At 37.9% G+C, this 20,565-nt stretch overlaps 1 protein-coding gene and 1 long non-coding RNA gene across 5 annotated transcripts in view; one reads left to right on the top strand and one right to left on the bottom strand.

The window, feature by feature from the left end:
* Nucleotides 1-20,565, top strand: part of LOC135219427 (choline/ethanolaminephosphotransferase 1-like) — a 433,147-nt gene that overhangs the window by 23,804 nt on the left and 388,778 nt on the right. The window lies entirely within an intron of this gene.
* The window catches only part of LOC135220225 (uncharacterized), a 29,711-nt gene continuing 17,264 nt past the window's right edge, over nucleotides 8,119-20,565 (bottom strand). Inside the window, exon 3 of the long non-coding RNA XR_010315615.1 lies at nucleotides 8,119-8,260. This is a non-coding gene — a long non-coding RNA (uncharacterized LOC135220225). The remainder of the gene's footprint in view (nucleotides 8,261-20,565) is intronic.

The following is a 20,565-nucleotide window of genomic DNA, read 5'->3' as shown; positions in this document are numbered from 1 at the left end:
CAAAATAACACGAAAATAGGCGCAAATACAACGAACTAAACAACGACGTGTTAACATGCAGCACCAACAAACAAACAGACTGAACGCCATTTATCGGTCGCCTATACAACTAACACTCGTTCGCAAAATCGTATCTCAAATATTTCGTTGTATATCAAAGCTTGTATTTTTCGCAAATTTTCTGTATATCTCAAAACATTCGTATATTAGGGCAATCGTATGTCAAGTTTCCAATGTAATTTGATCAGAGAGAGAGAGAGAGAGAGAGAGAGAGAGAGAGAGAGAGAGAGAGAGAGAGAGAGAGAGAGAGAGAGATGCTTTGGCAACAATGGTCTCGGGGATTGACGTAACGTTTATTTTCTGAACAGATAGGACAGAGAAGTGTTCGTTTCATTAAACGGCCTCTGACTCATGCAGGAAATGTTTTGTTGATACTAATATATAAGCTATTTAAAGATACATTTACTTTAATAGTCTATATGATACGTAAATAGTAATCAGCTGTTCTTGTAGCCCTCAAGATTTTGCAAAATCACTCCAGGTTGTACAGTGGTGCTCAAATCTCATGCGACATGTTTCTTTTTGTATCGTCCACATTCTCAGACTCAACGTGATGTTGCCAAGTAGTGTTATACTTTTTTTTCTAATGTCATACATGTCGATAAGTTTGTGAATTCAATGCTAGCACTATTTTCCTTATGGTTATATAAATATGATCCCTTTTATGCATTGGTATAATTCGTTATCTGTGTGATTTGAACTGATTTTCTTTTTTTACCCTGCTAAGTTCAAAGTGCGGTGTGATAAGGTTAGCTGTGCCATCAGTGAAAGCACACTTTACATGCTCCTCGGACTGGTCAACATAACTACGTCGGCTGCATTATGACAGTAGACCTAATTAAGCTCTACAGTCATAACAACATTTTCAACGTAGGAATATGAATTAAAACAAGTTTTCTTTGAATGTTGAAGCTTTCGGCTGTGTTTAAGCTGCCTGTATGTTGCAAAAGGTTTTATAGGCCTAAAAAATTATCTAAGCCTTCTGAGATATAATCTGTTATTAATGAATTTATTTGTAGAGATTATTTGTTTTTTTGACGAATACAATAGGAATAGGAATTACAACCAGTTTTCTTTGAATGTTGAAGTTTTAGGCTGTGTTTAAGCTGCTTATATGTTGCAAAATGATTTATAGGCCTAAAAGAATAATCTAAGCCTTATGAGATGTATTGTTACTAAAGTTTTTATTTGTAGAGATTTCCTTTTCTTTGAGGAACAAAAGATGATGATTTTGATTATATGGAGAAGATGACTATTAATCGGAATATCATAAGTATTAATATCAAGGCGTATGGAACACTTGTTTTTCAACTGGTTTAAAATATTATTTTCTTAAAAGCCCTTCTCCTCGCTTTTGGTGTATAATTTATTCTTTCATAAAGTAACTTGAAGAACAAGAATGTGTAGATAACCTCATTTGCTTTCTGGCCAGAAATTGTTAATAGAGAGATGTGACTGTTAATTGTAAAATAAAAAATCTAACACCTAGGCCTAGGAACATTATCTTGGCTTTGACAAAAGAATAATTATATAGACGAATATTTGCTAGTATACCATAATTTTTTAAATATTTAAGAATTATAACAATTAATTATGTATGAAAATCCAAATATTCCTCTAACACATAAAGTAAGTGTTTTCAAGATAATTCATTGTCGCTACTCAGTGTAGACCTACTTATGCTACACCGGGTGGTTGTTGTTGCAGCAACACTAATGATACGTCACACACGCGCCCCTCACACGTTGATATCGGTGGGCGCATTCTACTTTTGTATATACATATTTACATTTTTTTTTCAGCGTTGAGGTGTAAAAGCAATCAAATAGGACTATTTCAAATTTTATGTTGGCTTTGTAAGCGTTATTACTGTTATGACAATTTTTTTTCCGTTTTTTTTTTTTTATTTAACATTTGAACTGATGCTTGATGACGACAATATTTTGGTCAAATGCTTCAGCGATGTGTGAACGAAAGTTTTGAAAATGTTTCGAAAGAGTTTTTTCTGAAATTTGCTACACGTGACATTTTCTTACAGTTTTGACATATATGACAGATTTCACTCTTATGAAACATATTATGTCCATATTGTATGCAATAATCGCGTTTCCGCATTGAAATAATAGAGAATTAGGGAGCATGCTAGGTTGCCAGTTAGTGAATTTTGAACGAAATCCTATGGAGTCATGTCGCTTGAGATTTGAGCATCACTGTACATAAAACTTCAAGAATGTAGTGTCACCAGAGGATTACAATAGTTTTTTACCTTCAAGAACCAGCATTCTTTTATGAAAATAACTCCAGGTTGTACATAAAACTACAGGAAACAACATGTAGTGTAACCCAAGGATTACAAGTAAGGTTTTTATAACTTTTTATTAGTTTAAGACATATTTCCAAGCGTCGTTCCGGCTTACGACGATTTTCGGCTTACGACGCGTCTCAAGAACGGAACCCCGTCGTAACCCGGGGACTGCCTGTATATATATATATATATATATATATATATATATATATATATATACATATATATATATATTATATATATATATATATATATATATATATATATTTATATATGTATATACATACATATATAGATATATATATACTATATATATATATATATATATATATATATATATATATATATATATATATATATATATATATATATATATATGTGTATATATATATATAATATATATATATATATATATATATATATATATATAATATATCTATATATGTATATATATATATATATATATATATATATATATATATATATATATATATATTATATATTTATATATATATATATATATATATATATATATATATATATATATATATATATATATATATACATATATATATATATTTATATATATATATATATATATATATATATATATATATATATATATATCTATATCTATCTATCTATCTATCTATATATATATCTATATATATATCTATATATATATATATATATATATATATATATATGTATGTATATATATATATATATATCTATATGTATATGTATAATATATATATAGTATATATATATATATATATATATATCTATATATATATATATATATATATAATCTATACTATAATATATAATCTCTATATCTATATATATATATATATCTATATATATATATATATATATATATATATATATATATATATATATATATATATATATATACATATTACATTTTTCTATTCTGGTAAGAATACATAACTAGGAACGGAATGCAGGTGAAACTTTTCTTTTACATAAATGAAATAACATACATCATGCATTAATAGATACGGATATATTAAAACTGTAATAAATATAAAAGTAAATATCAAATAAATGCAGAATACTCATCGTAACCTGACTCTTCATACTATTCTTGTTTCTCCCTCCTCCATTGAAGAGTCTTGCATTTTTTTCCTCTCGGCATGACGAGGTACAGGTGGAGGAGGGAGATGCGCGCCCTTACTGCTGATGGGCTGTCCGCCCTTCGGTGGCCCCGTGCGCCCTCCGCTGTCAGTTCCTCAGGTACACTCCAATAGAAAGACCGCATTGCGGTATTATGGTCACACTCCCTGAACCTGCAAAGACCTATTTTGCAGGCGTGCGTCAGAAAGAACCCGGTGTCTCTCCTTCTGCCATTCATATGGCACACACGGCACCGTTTCGACCTGCGCCCTTGTAGGAGCGCCAGTGTTATCCCCTGGCTGCAGCCGACACACAGGGTCCACTATCGGACGAGAAGTCACGTGGGCGGGGCCGGCAGCAGCAGGGGCGGTGGCAGCGGCAGGAGCAGGACGGGCAGTGATGGAAGGCCACTCATCGGGATTAAAGTGGATGAGGGCATTCCCAGCTACCTCGAGGAACTGGATGTGGGACAACCTCCGGAGATCGGAACTGTAGTACCAACAGTACAGGATGTAGACATTCTGGAGGGCCAACTAAGGGAATGTATTTGAGGAGCTTCTGTGTCCACCTCCTGGTTCTCCTGGTGAAGAGATAATACTGGATGAGTTGATCAAAGAGATCACTCCTCCCCATGTGCCTATTGTAGTGCCCAATGACGGTAGGCCTCTGGACACTAAACTCCTCATACATAAACTCGGCCCTGCCGACATGTCTTCTTCCGCTGTACAATCTCCTCTTGGTCATGACTCTTCATAATCATGGGGACGAGTCGGACCCCCTTCCAACAGATGACAAAGACAGCTCCCCTCTGCTGCCACTCTGTCTCTCCTCTTGCCAGATGTTGCGGATGGCTAGCAAACCTCTTGAGGATATTCGGTGGCCCCACACACCAACCGAAAGGGTACCACTGACTTGCACACCTGCTTCATATAGTTCCTGGGCCTAGGGATACCGAGTTATAATAATTATCCATAAACAGGTGTATCCCTGGAGGTATGGAAACGATCCACAAGACTGAAAAAACAGTGTCACGCAGCGTGGAAAAGACCCCGGAAATACAACCCCGAGAAGTCCACGATGTATCCAGTGTTGGACTCGGTAGTAAAAAAAAAAATTTCACTCCATATTTCTTCGGCTTCTTGGGGTTATGTATACACTTAAATGCTATGACGTCCTTTGTAAGGCATCATCCTCTCATCCAAAGAAAGGTTCTTTCCAGGAACCATGAGAATTTTGCACCGTTCACAAATGTACTCCAACACTGGGCAGACTAAGATGAGGCAATCTGGGTTATTCCGGGGTATGGCCCTTTGGTTGAAGGCGTTGAAATACCTGTCCAACGCCAGGAAACTATCACAGGGCATAACGTCGGGCACATTGGGCGTACTTAAAATAAAATTCCGCCTCCAATATGTATTGCCTGACGTCGGCAGCAGGCTTCATACCAAAAAAAATTTGGAGCCCCAAAAAATGTGCCATGTCGGGGAGGTTGCAGCCCCGCCAGTGATACGACAATGTTGTGCGTAGTTCGTCACAGCAGTACTCTGCTACCAGGTACTCCAGCAATTCCCACATAAGGAACAGCTGAATAAACCCCAGAGCAGTGAAAGGAACAGGTACGGTGAGCCCAGGTGCTGCAATGAATGAGTGCATGTTAGGTGGGGTGGGGTCCTCCGTCCACCCCTCGTCGCTCTCGGACGACCGACCTTCACCTTGGCTGGCGCGACACTCCGACATTCTACGTGCATGTGCGCGGACACAGTTTCGCACACAAAACCCCCCCACTGGCCCATCTCCCTCACTTAGGCCTTCGCTTTCTGTATTGTCATTGGCAAGAAAACTAGACGACCCTATATCCTCCTCCTCCTCCTCAGATTCCCCCTCATAAGCACTAAAACCACTAAATTCGAGCTCACTTTCGGCATGTGACCCTCGAACTGACATTGGGGGCAAATATTCATCATCACTGACATCGGGAGTGATGTCCTCATCATTAGATGACCAACCGCCATCAAAATGAGGACTTGCGACATGCTCCCGATCGAGCTCCGATAAGTAAACATCAATGTCCCTTGGTTGGAGCCCTCCCAAATGCCTACGAATGCCCCTAAGGACACCCCAATGCTTCCTAGGGGTTACTAAAGGCACACGAGACACACGCTGTGGTCCTAGAACACTTTCATCCACACGAGGCCGCACGGAACGATGTTGAGGCGCGAGGTCATCTTGGGTGCTTGGTCCCTCGCCAGCATCCAAGTCCAAAATATGCCTCACACGATCCCTTCCGACGGGTAAAACGCGCCTTTCGCACTCCATACGTCATTGAGACATCTCTATGTACGTCCTGTACCACCACAAATATTCAAACTCTCGCACAAGTTCGGCAAAACACGATTGCGGCAAAAGATCGCTCTAGGACGACGCGTCGCTGATGCTGGCTGATGCGAGAAGGAGGCATTTCGCACATGCGCACCTGGGTCACGCTTGTAAACAAAACAACACCTTGATCCGTGAACTCCCAGCATCCCCCAAGGCACGCAATTCAAAAGTTTTCAGCTGGTAGGCCTATATGTATTTTTCTGCGAATTTTAAAAAAACTTTTCGATATCGACGTACGATACGTCCAATCGGCACCCAACAGACAATTGATATAGATGTATAATACGTCCTATCAGCGTTTAAGGGTTAAAATTATTTTATCTCAATTTTATCTACGGTTATGTTTGATGGGATACGTTTACTGGAGTTTTATCCTTGTTGCCGATGCACAATAACAGTTATTAGCAGCTTGAACAGTTTTCTCAGCTTCAGTTATAACTAGGTTTAAATTTAACAGTAAATTTCCCGATTGATCTTTGATCTATAGCAAATAAAGTTATTACATTAAGATATCTCAGTTCTATTCTACATAACATCATTTATAACAACTACGGTAATAGTGTACGATAGTACGATGATTGAAATACAAGCCAAAACGGATGTTATCAAATTCGGCTGTACTTAAAAAAAAAAAAAAAATTTTACATTCTTGGAGGTTTGTTCATGGCTGTCACACATTTATGCAAAGAGTATAACGTTAAAACCATACTTTCATAATTCTCTTTTGCTGTTTTTGAACTTATGTAACTAGAAGATGGGATAAAGTTAGGCTATTGTAATTTGGTCTCTCATAAAATCGGATTATCGTAAGACAAATTATCGTAACTTGAACACTACAGCTACCTGTACACTGTATAACACCTTATTATATCTTTACATACTCTAGACACCCAAAGGATAAAGCTAGGCTTTTTTCACTTTACAGTATTTATAATACTATAATGTACTGTACAGTAAATTCTATAGATCTACACTGCATAAAATATAATTTTACTTATTGCGCCATCGCTGGATTAAAGAGCTGTTTGACTGGTCTAGGGTACTGTTCCCCTGCCGCTAACTGAGGGCCGCCTGTATTTTGATAACGTGAAGGACAGTTTGAAAAGCTACCTTAGTATCATATTTCTGCGCAGAAATAAAAATACCCAAAACGTAATACATTTTCATACACATTTTAAACATTAAAGCATGAACATTTATAAAATCGACACATCGATAGCTAAATTTGCAGTTTTTTTAACTCTATATTTTTGGAAGAGCGGCAGGCGGCGGCTCACAAGAAAGAACATGAAAAAACATCCTCTTCGATAACGTGAAGGGCAGTTTCAAAAGCTGCCTTTGTATCATATTTCTGTGCAGAAATAAAAATACCCTATTTTTCATACACATTTTAAACATAAAAGCATGAACATTTATAAATTGACACATCCATGGCTAAATTTGCACTTATGTTACTCGATATTTTCAGCATAGAGCAGTGTCAGAGGCATATATTTTACCCTACATAACCTATGTAATAACCTCTCCATAAAATTTGTTAATATCATGGTGCATAACCTTTATAATCTAAACGGCATTTCTACAAACATATGAACTCGTTAAACAAACGGCGCTAGCGGCGCTGTTAACCGAAATTTGTGCCGTAGAAATACCTTAAAATGCCTTATTTTTTTCATTAATATTTTTTATGACAGCCATAAAAATCGATTTGCTGCTAAGCGATTGCGCCATTACCCATGGGCTGCCTGTATTCGGATTGATGTAATCTGAATTAACAAAGGACAAGACTCATCCTGCTCGAAGGCTACGAATGTGTTCTGGTGTTGTAACACTACTGAAATCCGGTAATAATACCGGAAAATAAGAAGCAGTAGCTGTAAGCACTTTGATGTTTAGTCAAGAACGGCAGGAAAAAAGAATGAAGTGCTTTGCTAAGTTGTTCCTAGTAGTATACGTATTGCCTTTCGGGGACGGTACGGCACTGTATAAATACACTAAACAATAGAAGCGCTAACTGCAAAATTTGAATTAGGCTGCCATATGTTGGAAACTATAGCTAGCTACAGTACGTATATAATAACTTGGTAAGTCCCATATACAAAATTCATATTTATACAATGCTGAACTATAAAATTTATACCTTGAGTTTGAAGAACATTAAAAGGGGGATTTTACAATTTCATGCAAGAAAAATTGTGTGATACTTCAGTAGGAACAAATAAACTTACCAGTAGAAAGGGAATCACAGCCATGGTCAAATAATTCGCCAAGAGGTGATGACGTACCAGTACGACGGGCCTGTTTGCCATCAATGGCATCAAGGCTCTGATATAGAAAAAGCCCCAAGGCACAAAGAAAACAAGCCCACCTCGGTACCTGTTCAGAAGATAAAATTATTCTAATATATTTTGTTATCCAGTCAGAAAACTATTATTCTAATATCTTTTTTATCCCAATTCTTCAAATGTTATACTCTATCTGCTACTCTAACATGCAAACATCTTCCAGCTTGTATTCCATTTTTCTTGAGATCAGTTTTGGAATACTATATCAACCTTCCTAGTACCTCTTTCTTTTTAACCTCAGGAAGGCATGAGTGGCTGTAAGAATAAAGTTTCTTTTGTGAAAAAAAAAATTAATATTTTAATACACACCTATCAGTTTACACAAGTTTATCTGTGCTATCTACACCTTTAGAGGCAAACCATATAATGACAATGATGAAGACACTACCTTTATCAATTATACATCCAGGAACCCTGGCATCTCTAACAATTAGCAGTCGTTCCCATGTTGTCTGGACTTGCCACAGGACTAGGGAGCTGAGAGGAGGCTCTCAGTGTAGACTGATGAGTTGTATTAAAAATCATTTTAATGCAAGGCCCATTAGTTTATATTCAGAAGGGTTGGACTCTCATGAATAGCAAATTTTTACAACAGGAGCACTAGAGGTGAACTGCTGAGTGAAGTGATCTGGAAACAGAATTTTTTTTTTAGGCTAACAAGGGGTAATGTTGGATGAATTCTTTATAAATTAGGCTACAGTTATTGCTCTTCCCCTTGACACTTTTAAGAAAAAAATATATCAAAAGGCAGACAAGTATCCCAAAGAACCAAACTCTTAAAGAAAGAAAACAGTTATGAAGAAAAGGGAAGACTGAGAGGGGAAGGACTGTTCCCATCAGGCAAAATTACTTAGCTTACAATATCCATAAAGTCAACAGGAATATGAATCCAATAAAGAGACAAGATCATTCTCACTCCAGGAGTACAACCAAGGGTGAGCTCAACTGACAAGATCAGGCTCAGATGGGGTACCGGTTTCACCTCCCATGCTCACAAATGAGCTCGATCTCTTGACAAGTGTCATCCAAACTCTCCCTGATAGGGTTCTGATGCAGCAGAATCCTCTGGTTCTATCAGATCCCTAAAAGCATGAGAAGAATCCTCCCCCAAATGACAGGAGCACACACCTGCCAGTGATTTTTAAGGGAATATGATGCCCAACCTGTTCCACAGGTGACAATCTGTGAAACATGAACTGAGAACAACCCATGATGAATAGAATGAGGCTCTGAGCTGTAGTTATCCCTCCCAGAGCAGAAGCTGAACTGGCAGAGGCCACAGCAAAGCATATACTACATACAAGTGTCTTCATGCAAAACACCTCTGGGACTCAAGAGGAACTGACCAAGGTGCTGCAAAATCTTGCACATGAAGATCAACTTATAATAATGGCAACCAGTGGATTTGAAACACTACTGCGCATGTAAGATTAGGAGACCATACTCTACCAAACAAGAGGGTAGCGTTAACTCTACAGTGCACCTTTGTATACACATGGAAATGTCTAGGACAGTCCTCCAGTCCAAGAAGCCATTGGAACACTTGTGGTACAATGCACACTCTGAACTCTCATGACAACTCAACCTGTAAAAGATGTTCCACCCACAAGTAAGCAAACACCACTGGCAACTCATTCATGGTTCTCTTTAAAGAGGGCGTTCTAAACTTCTTTGGGAGGAAGAGGGGAGAAAAGAAGAGGAGTTTTTGTTCCTTCCTCTTGTTCCCAAACCTTTGCCATGGTGAAGGAGACCAACTCCCCCATTGCTCAGAAGGAAGATCAGGACTAAAGGTCATATCACTAAAAAATGACTCAGGATGACTTAACAAACAGAGGGGATGCTAGAGGTGGGCAGTATAACGTTAAGACCTCAGATTTGTAGCTATGAATATTACAAATTGTCTTAGAAAATTTGTCATTTGTTCATACGCGAAGCAAACCCAAATCGGCCTTAACAATAGGATAGACTCATACTTGGAGGGAGGTATAAGACATCCTAGACCGGCTGGGGGCCTACCCACCAGTCCAGCTCTCAAAAGAAATAGTTCTTAGAGAGGGACTAAAGCCCGTTGAGAAGCTAGATACACTAAAATCTAACCACTCAGAACCTGAGTGACATACAATGATATATGGGATAACCATTGTATAGGGAACCAAAGAAAAACTGTGACTGTCCAAAAAACAAACCAGGGCACTAGGGTTTGTAGTACTCCCGACTCCTCCTTGCCCAGGAGCAGAGCCTATGCTACTAAATAGTGGGTAAGAAATTGAAAACTGCACGACCACACTACCAGTATGACTACCTCACTCACCTGTATCAGACCAGTCCAGCAAATGACGTGTCAATTCCTTAAACTGCCTGAAGGAAGAAGGAAAGGTACAAGAGAAAGAAGGAGGCCAGCCAACTCACTCCACACAATCATCTTGGGTAAGATACAAAGGTGCCCCGTTAAGGGCAACTATGAGTTACACAACCTGTTGGGCAGCCACCACAGGACACAGGGAAAATGTGTCCATAGATCTGTGGGCAACATCCTTAAGATAGAAAGAGGTGAACGTGGACTGGCGTAACCAAGTACCAGCGCTCAGGACTCTATGTACAGCCAAGTTCTTTTTGAAAGCCAGAGAGGGACCAATGCCCCTAATGTCATGTGCTCTAGCCTGCACAGACGTGGCGATGGAATCATCAAGTCAAGTATGCCTGTCTGCTGACTTCCCGTATCCATAAAGAGTTAGTATTCTGGTTAAACTTAATATTATTTGTAAACTAGTACTGTATATTATTATTTTACCATAAAATGTAGTAATGTCCTTAAAGATATACTTACACATACACTTCCAGCCCAAACAGAGGGACAGAGGGTGGGAGTTACCACTAAGACATAGTAGTATCTCGTGTGGAGAGAGAGAGAGAGAGAGAGAGAGAGAGAGAGAGAGAGGAGAGAGAGAGAGAGAGAGAGAGAGAGAGAGGTTATCCTTATTTAAAAGTGAAATGGATAGATTATTGTACTTCTTTAAAATACTATCACATATGAATTTTGAAATTAGTTGTATTACTATTATTATTATGCGAAAATATTAACCCTTAAACGCCGAAGGGGTATATTAAAAATCATCTTCCGTGTGCCAAGGGGGGTCTCGGAGTGAGCGCGGAAGTGGAAAAAATATTTTTTTCAAAAATTCACAGCGCGCTTAGTTTTGAAGATTAAGAGTTTATTTTTGGCTCCTTTTTTTTTTCATTGACTGAAGTTTAGTATGCAACAATCAGAAATGAAAAAATTATTATTATCATATATAAATAATGCGATATATGATAGCGCAAAAAAAAAATTTTGTCATATATAATTATCATCAAAGTGCTATACGCAAAACGGTTAAAGGTAAAGAGTTAATTTTTTTTTCGTTGTAATGTACCACTAAATTGCGATCATTTTAGTATATAACACATTGTAAAACAATAAAAGCAACACAGAGAAAATATTATCACAAAATGATGCATGAATTCGTAACGCTCTGACGTAAACAAATATTTTTTTCAAAAATTCACCATAAATCTAAATATTGTCCTAGAGACTTCCAATTTTTTTCAAAATGAAGACAAATGATTGAATACTACTATACTGTAAGAGTATTACCTTACAATTGCAGTTTTCGACCATATCTGACGAGTTAAAATTGACCAAATGTCGAATTTTTTAATATATTTTTTTTTATATGCAATTATTTCGGAAATTAGAAAATCTACAACATTCAAATATTTTTAGTTTTATTCTACATGAAATTGCGCACATTTTCACATAGAAAAACTCTATGAAATGCCTAATATGAAATGGAGTAAATATTCCGAGAATGCGATGTACGTATTTCGGAGATTTGCCGGGGAGAATCTGCGCGCGGAGGGAAGGAAAGTTTTTTTTTTTTTTTTTTAATTCATCATAATTCTAATATTGTGCTAGAGACTTTGAGTTTGTTTCAAGATGAAGATAAATGACTGAATATTACTAGACTGTAAGAGTTTTAGCTTACAATTGCGTTTTTCGACCATTTCAGTAGAGTCAAATTTGACCGAACGTGGTTTTCTATTTATCGTGATTTATATGCAAATATTTCAAAAAATGAGAAAAGCTACAACCTTCAATTATTTTTGCTTAAATGTATTCTAACATGAAATTGCGCAAATTTTCATATATAAAACTTTATGTAACGGCTAATTTCAAATGGTGCAAACATTACCACAATCGCACGTATGATTTTTTCGGAAGAGTTACCGCGCGGATGTAAGGAAAATGTTTTTTTTTTCATAAATTCACCATAAATCAAAAATATTGTGCTAGAGACTTCCAATTTGTTGCAAAATTAAGGTAAATGATTGAATATTACTAAAATATGAGAGTTTTAGCTTACAATTGCGTTTTTGACCATTTCGGTAGAGTCAAAGTTGACCAAAGGTTGAATTTTGGCACTTATCATTTTTATATGAAAATATTTCAAAACTGATAAAAGCTACAAACCATGGGTTGTTTTAGTTGTGTTGTGCATAAAATTGCACACATTTCCATTTATATAAAACTTTATGTAACGGCTAATTTAAAATGGTGCAAACATTACCACAATCGCACGTATGATTTTTTTTCGGAAGAGTACCGTGCGGATGTAAGCAAAACGTTTTTTCATAAATTCACCATAAATCGAAATATTATGGTAGAGACTTCCAATTTGTTGCAAAATGAAGGTAAATGATTGAATATTACTAAAATATAAGAGTGTTAGCTTACAATTGCGTTTTTCGACCATTTCGGTAGAGTCAAAGTTGACCGAATGGTTGAATTTTGGCACTTATCGTTATTTATATGAAAATATCTCAAAACTGATAAAAGCTGCAATCATGAGTATTTTTTGGTTGTATTCTACATAAAAATGCGCACATTTTCATATATATACTCCATGCAATGGCTAACTTAAAATCGTGACAAAAAATTATGTCAAAAATAATTTCTGAGATGTGTCACCGATACTTTTTAGTGCGGCAAGAAAGAAATTCGCGCTTGCGCGCCTGCGTAACGATTGTAAACAAAACAACACCTTGATCCGTGAACTCCCAGCATCCCCCAAGGCGCGTGATTCAAAAGTTTTCGGCTGGTAGGCATATAAGTATTTTCCGCGAATTTTATAAAAAAAAACTTTTGTATGTCGACGTAAAATACGTGCAAGTCGGCACTCGAGAGACAAAAAATGTTGACGTAAAATACGTCCAGTCGGCGTTAAAGGGTTAATAAACATACAAATGTACCATAGAAATTCTCTCATCTCAGTGAGAGAGAGAGAGAGAGAGAGAGAAGAATCTCCATGATCCTTTGATTGCAACACTTCCCTTCCTGTTTTGACATTTGTTGGACCCCAGCCAACTCTGCCTGGCTACCTGGAGTTAAAAGACGCGGGGTAAAATGCATTTTCTTTCATTCTTACATAATTTTTATTTTTATTTATAAACTTTTAAATCTTTGCTAATTCACTTTAGTATTTTCTTTAATGAATTTATATTATTGCTTGTTTACATTAATATTGATATTTGAAAAATTAGTAAATCATCATCCAAAAAAATACATCTCTGTAAGAGAGAGAAAGATGGAAAGATTATCGTAGTATTTGTAAAATACTTTCACATCATGATTTTGTAATTAGTTATCATTATTATCATTATTATTATTATTATTATATGAAAATATTAATAAACATATTATACATACTGTACCACAAAAATCTCTAATCTCAGTGAGAGAGAGAGAGAGACCTTACCTTACCTTACAGACCTTACATCTTGTTCGGGTTGCCCCAGGTCCCTCAGTGTGAGGCACCTCTAATGTCTACCAGAGAGTTGCTAGTACATCTTCCGGTATATTTGCATCTTCCAATCTTGGATGGTCTGGGATGCAGTTTAGATATTTGTCGAGCTTATTCTTAAACACATCTACGCTCACTCCTGATATATTCCTCAGATGAGCTGGCAACGCATTGAATAGACGCTGCATTATCGATGCTGGTGCGTAGTGGATTAATGTCCTGTGTGCTTTCCTTATTTTCCTGGTATAGTTTTGGGCACTATTAATCTACCTCTGCTTGCTCCTTTCTGATATTTTAGTTCCATGATATTTTCTGCTATTCCTTCTATCTGTTTCCAGGCCTGAATTATATCATGTAGCGTTCTCTTCCTCTTTCTAGACTATATAATTTTAAGAATTGTAGTCTTTCCCAGTAGTCTAGGTCCTTAACTTCTTCTATTCTAGCTGTAAAGGACCTTTGTACACTCTCTATTTGTTGCAATATCCTTTTGATAGTGTGGGTACCATATCATATTGCAATATTCAAGTGGACTACGAACATATGTTTTATAAAGCATAATCATGTGTTCAGCTTTTCTTGTTTTGAAGTGCCGTAACAACATTCCCATTTTTTGCTTTACATTTTGCCAACAGAGTTGCTATTTGTTCATTGCATAACATGTTCCTATTCATCATCACACCAAGGTCTTTAACTGCTTCCTTATTTGTGATGGTTCTCATTATTAGGTCCCTTATATGCATATAGCTTTCTTTCTCTGTCATAATTTATTGATTCAAATTTATCAGAGTTAAATACCATCCTATTTACCTCTGACCAATCATATACTTTGTTAAGGTCTCTTTGTAGAGCGTTCCTATCTTCATCACAAGTAATTTCTCTACTTATTCTTGTGTCATCTGCGAAACTACTCACTACCGAATCCTTAACATTATTGGTCTATGTCTTCAATCATAATAACAACAGTATTGCAGCTAACACCGTACCTTGCGGCACACCGGATATTACCTTGGCTTCATCCGATTTCTCGTCGTTTGCAATAACTATCTGTTTTCTGTTGTGTAAAAATTCTTTAACCATCTTCCTACTTTATCCACGATATTGTGTTTTCTAATTTTCTTCGCTAATATATTATGGTCTACTTTATCAAAAGCTTTTGCAAAGTCTAAATAAACCACATCTGTTTCTTTTCCGCTTTTCATATTTTTGAATATGTTCTCACGTTGGACTAACAGTTGGGTTTGTGTACTTTTTCCGGGTACGAAACCATGTGTCCTTTATTAAACAAATTATTTTTTATTAAATGTTTCATAATATTTTTCTTCATTACCCTTTCATACACTTTCATATATGTGATGTTAGACTCACAGGCCTATAATTACTTGCCTCTAGTCTTGATCCACTTTTGAAAGTAGGGGAATATATGCTAATTTGTGCTCATCATAAATCTTGCCTGTATCTACACTTTGTCTTAATAATATTGCAAGTGGCTTTGCGATAGAATGAACTACTTTCTTTAACAAAATAGCAGGAATTCCATCAGGCCCTGCAGCAGCTCCATTTTTAATTCATTAATAGCCTGCACAATATCAGCTTCATTAATATCTATGTCAGCTAAATATTCACTATTTTCATCCCTTACTTCTATATCATTATCTTCATTATCTATTTAGGGGTGAATTCTCTCTTATATCGTTCTGCCAGTATGTTGCAAATTTCCTTTTTTCATTCGTTAATCTCCCTTCAATTCTCAGAGGGCCTATTTCTATTCTTCTTTATTCATCTTCTTCGCATATGAGTATAATAGTTTGGGGTTTTGCTTGATATTTAATAGGGTTTTTTCTTCCAAGTCCCGTTTTTCATTTTCTTTGATTGTATAATCTTTTGTTCTGCATTTTCTATCTACTTTTTAGTTCTATAACTTTCCATGCATTTTTTTCTTTTGCAAGACCTTTTTTCCACTTTCTGATTTTCTGGAACAAGATCCTTCTGTCTCTTGGTATGCATGAATGATGTTTACTTTTCTTCTTCGGTATATCTTTTTCCTATTTTCTCCAATATTTTATATAATATCTCCGTATTTACCCCTTATGTCATCACTTACGAAAATGTTATCCAATCTTTGTTTAATTTCTTCATTAATTTCTGACCATTTTTATATTTTTACTGTAGAAGTTGTATTTTCCATATCCTTCCCACTTTTTCATTTCTTGCTTATCTCTATTTTCACTTGCTTTGGAATGAACTGTTAATTCTATGACATTATGGTCTGAAATACTCGCATTATAAACTATTATTTCTTTAACATAATTCATCTCGTTCACAAATACTAGGTCTAAAGTATTTTCCTTTCTTGTTGGCAGGTGATTTATTTGTTGAATGTTGTATTCTAGTAGCATATCTAATAGCTTTTCAAAAATTGCCTTTTATCTTCTGCACTACTATTACTCTCTTTTTTATATGTATAAGTACAACCGCAATCTCCTATTAACGTTCTTTCCATTCTACGAAAAGGAAAAGTTGAAGTCACCCAGATAGGAGAGAGAGAGAGAGAAGAGAGAGATAGAGAGAGAGAGAGAGAGAGAGAGAGACGAGAGAGAGAGAGAGAGAGAGGAGAGGAGAGAGACCTGGAGTTCGAAAGAACTAAAATCTTACTAATTCACTATAGTATTTTCTTTATTGAAGAGATTGCTCTTTACATTAATATTAATATTTGAAAATTAGTAAATCATTTATCATACAAAAAGCATACATCTCTGTAAGAGAGAGAGAGAGAATTTAGTTATTATGTGATATCATTTAATCTTATTAAACCTTATAATACAGTATTGATCAATATTAATATTTTAAAATTAGTAAATCATTTTTTATATCATTAAAAATTTATTTGGGCATGAAAAATAACATCAAAATACACTAATTAGTGATTATTTATCGTCGTAAAATCCGCGAATAGGCAAATTATCCGCAAATAGTAATGGGTAGATAAGGTCCAGTGAAAAATCCGCGAATCAAGTGAGTCCGCGAATCCGGAGTGAGTCCGCGAATCCGGAGAACGCGAATACGGGGGCCCCACTGTACTGACAAAGGCCCCAATATAAAAACAATTTTCAAAAGTAGCTTCTATATCCGTCAAGTAATACGACACAAACACCGATTTTGACCTCCAGAACGTCGTTTGCAGAATGGAGGATAGCGACATACTATGTCTGAATGCTAAGGACGTTGCTACTGCACGAATCTCGTGTGTCTTCCCTCTCAGGACACAAAGAGTTTGATCTTGAATTTAGGCATGCGCTTCTAAAATCAAGCTCCTCAGGAACAACGAAATTGCGTTCTTTGAAAGATCACGGGAAGGATCTCTCACTGAGCACCAGAGTCGATTCGAGTTTCCTCTAAATGTTTCTGTCCTAATCAGGTAATGTCTGATGGCTCTCACAGGAAATAATGTACGTTCCTCACCTTCCGCTCCACTACGTCCGTTAAGCTATTGATTACAAAAGAACGACGCCAAAGATTCAAAGAATCCTTGTTCTTGGCAAGAAATTCTTTTACATATGGGCAAACTGCATTACTCTGGGCGAAACCTACTTCCTTACTGATTGCCAGCAACTCGCTTACTCGCTCATTCACCCAAATGAGGAGTTCATCTGCTACTCTGATGAGAGAGAACGAGTAAGTCCCTCCTTGATTTCGCACATACGACAACGCTGTAGTGTCCATGTAGATCGCTATCTTCCTTCCAGCAACTAAAAGGAGCGAACACTTGTAGTCCTAAAAAGATCGCATTCAATTTTTTTTCACATTTATGCGTAGTGTCCTCTCTTGTTTCGGCCAAAGACCTGAGACCCCTCCTGTCTCCTAGAAGGCTCCCCCATCCCTTGTCCAATGCATCTGAGAAGAACTCTAGGTCGGGGTTCGACACGACTAAGGAAAGTCCTTCTTGTAGTCTCTCCTTCAACCACCACCAGCGAAGATCCAACTTGATTTCTTCTGTCAAGGGGCAGAATAGCAAGTCCAGTTGTGTCTTCCGAGACCAATTCGCTTTCAGGAAGAACTGAAGGGACTCATGTGTCGATAGCCTAATGTAACAAAACTCTCCACTGAAGCAAGGGTCCCGAGGAGGCTCATCCACTCTAGGGCTGAGCAAGATGGGCAAATAAGAAAAGTTGGACTGCCAAAAGGCAGACTCGATCCTCTTCAGGGAGAGAAAAGCCTGAAAAGCTAGAGTTCAGAACCATTCCTAAAACAGGGACTCCTCTTTGTTGTGTCAAATAAACTGTCTTCTCTAAGTCCTTTACACACTCACGACTGGATCTCGGATCTCAGGAGCCAGTCGTCCCATGTAAAATAGCTGCATTGATCCCCATCAGATGCAGCTATTTCCCAAGTGGAGCGAGAATCCAAGTAAATACCCGAGGGGCAGTCAATAGTAGGAAGCAGAGGGCTCTAAACTGGAACTCTCTCTCCTTGAAGACGAATCTCAGAAATTTCTTAGTCCTGATGGATGGGGACATGGAAGTATGCATCCTTTATGTCGAGAGACACCATCCAGCTGCCTGGTTGGAGGGCCGACATCACCGATCGACTCGTTTCCATTTGAAATTTCGTCTTCAGCACAAAGAGATTTAAAGCACTTACATCCAATAAGGGTCTTGAGGCCCCCCGATGCCTTGGAGACTACAAGTTTGTCATTGAATCCTGGGGAGTTCATGTCTGATACCTCCTCTATGGCTTTTTTGATGATGAGCGCTTCTACTTCTTCGGCTAATGCCAAAGCTTTTGCTGACCCTGTCAAGTACACTGTGCAAGAAGATGGGTGGATCTTGCACAAAGCTTTTGCTGACCCTGTCAGTACACTGTCAAGCAGATGGGCAGATCTTGCACAAAGGGGATCGCATATCTTTCTTGAAGCACCTGCACTACCAACTGCTCGGTGCACCTCTCTGACTCCATTCTTCCCAGAAGTAGTGGAGTCTCACCCCTACAGGTGTGTGAAGGACCTCCCAGTCACTTATCTGCTGGCTTAAAGGGAAGTTTCTTGGTGGATTTTGCTATCGCGCACAAGTTAGTCCTTGGTCTTTGCTGCCACCTCGATTTACCTCCTTGAAAGGGATGCTTCTGAAGAGGAGAAGCTTTAGCTCCTGTAGTGGGAGGTTTCTCTGGTCGTCTCTGGACTGGGATAGAAGGTCATTAGTTGACTTCTTTTTGAGGTCCGACAGCACCTGCTGAATGGTCTCTTTAGGAACAGGTGAGAGAACATAAATGCAGATTTCTGGTTCGTAGTCACTCCTCGAGATGTAAAAGATCACCACCGTTCCCTCTTCTTAAGAACTCCCATAGTGAAGAGGCTAACTCACCTGAACCGTCTCTCACTGCCCTGAAAACTCTTCATCAAGGGATCGGCAATTCCCTATCTTTCTGGCTAAGGCTGCTATCGTCCAGTCCAGAAAGCTAAAGACTTCGACCACCTCAAATAAGTTCTTCACCAAGTGATCTAAATCGGGCAAGGCGAACATCACTTTCTCAGTCGAGAACGCCGCTCTTCTGTGTGAATCCTCAAGACCAGAGAAGTCTCCTTGAGAGGAGGCACATACTCCCAATGAAGGAACTTCTCGAGTCGCATAGGACCTGTAAGTCTTATTTTAAAGCTTCGAAGGGGGTAGGCGAACGAGGTCTTACCCAACTCTCTCTTCCTAGCAAGCCACTTTTCTGCTTCTTTAAGGGCTTTCTTTGAGGACTGGGAAAGAACCAGTTTCAGTAATCCAGAAGAAGCTGACTTCCTATCCTTCACGAACATTGAAGGCAGAAAAGAAGGCGAAGCTGGCTCTAAGAAGTCCGGGTAAGTCAGCAACAAAAACTTTAACTATTTTGAGTACGCCGAAGAAGCTTTCAACACCTGCGCTTGTGATTCCTCCTCCAAAAGGACTGATGACACACTATCCTCTTCTTCTGACTGGTTTGTCGCTTTTTAAAAAAAAACCCATTAGCTCTTGAAGTTGTCGCTTAAAAGGGCCAAATGGAGAATCATCTACCAATGGCCTGGTCTTCATATCATCCGAGGTCAAAGAAGAAGTCGTAGCTGTTGAACGGCTCTACTTTGAAGACGAGCGACAAGAAGGTGAAGTGAAGCGAGTCGCAGGAGGCGAACAAGTCAAAACTCCTTTCAAGACACAACGAAGGGAGTCAACAGCACAAGCGTGTGAGCACTGGGCAGAGTATGAGCGCCTGTTGTCAGTTGAACCTGGCGATCCTCCCGAAATTCTTGGGTAGGCGCAAAACTGAAGGAAGGCTGTGGGCTCCAGTGCTCCCTAGACTTCTTAACTGAAAAAGGCGTACCGTCCGCAAAAGTGGCATGCCTCTTCAAAGGACGCAACACTGAATCACTCCACACCTGTCGCCCCTGCACAGGTGACTGCACATCCGATTCCGATAAAACTGCACTTCACTGATGTCTACGCCTTTCCAGTGACATTTAGTCAACACTCGTGAATCGACA

This window comes from Macrobrachium nipponense, chromosome 1, assembly GCF_015104395.2.
Source record: "Macrobrachium nipponense isolate FS-2020 chromosome 1, ASM1510439v2, whole genome shotgun sequence".
NCBI lineage: Eukaryota > Metazoa > Arthropoda > Malacostraca > Decapoda > Palaemonidae > Macrobrachium > Macrobrachium nipponense.
The sequence above is the reverse complement of the archived record's forward strand: the minus strand, read 5'-3'. Positions and strand labels throughout refer to the sequence as shown.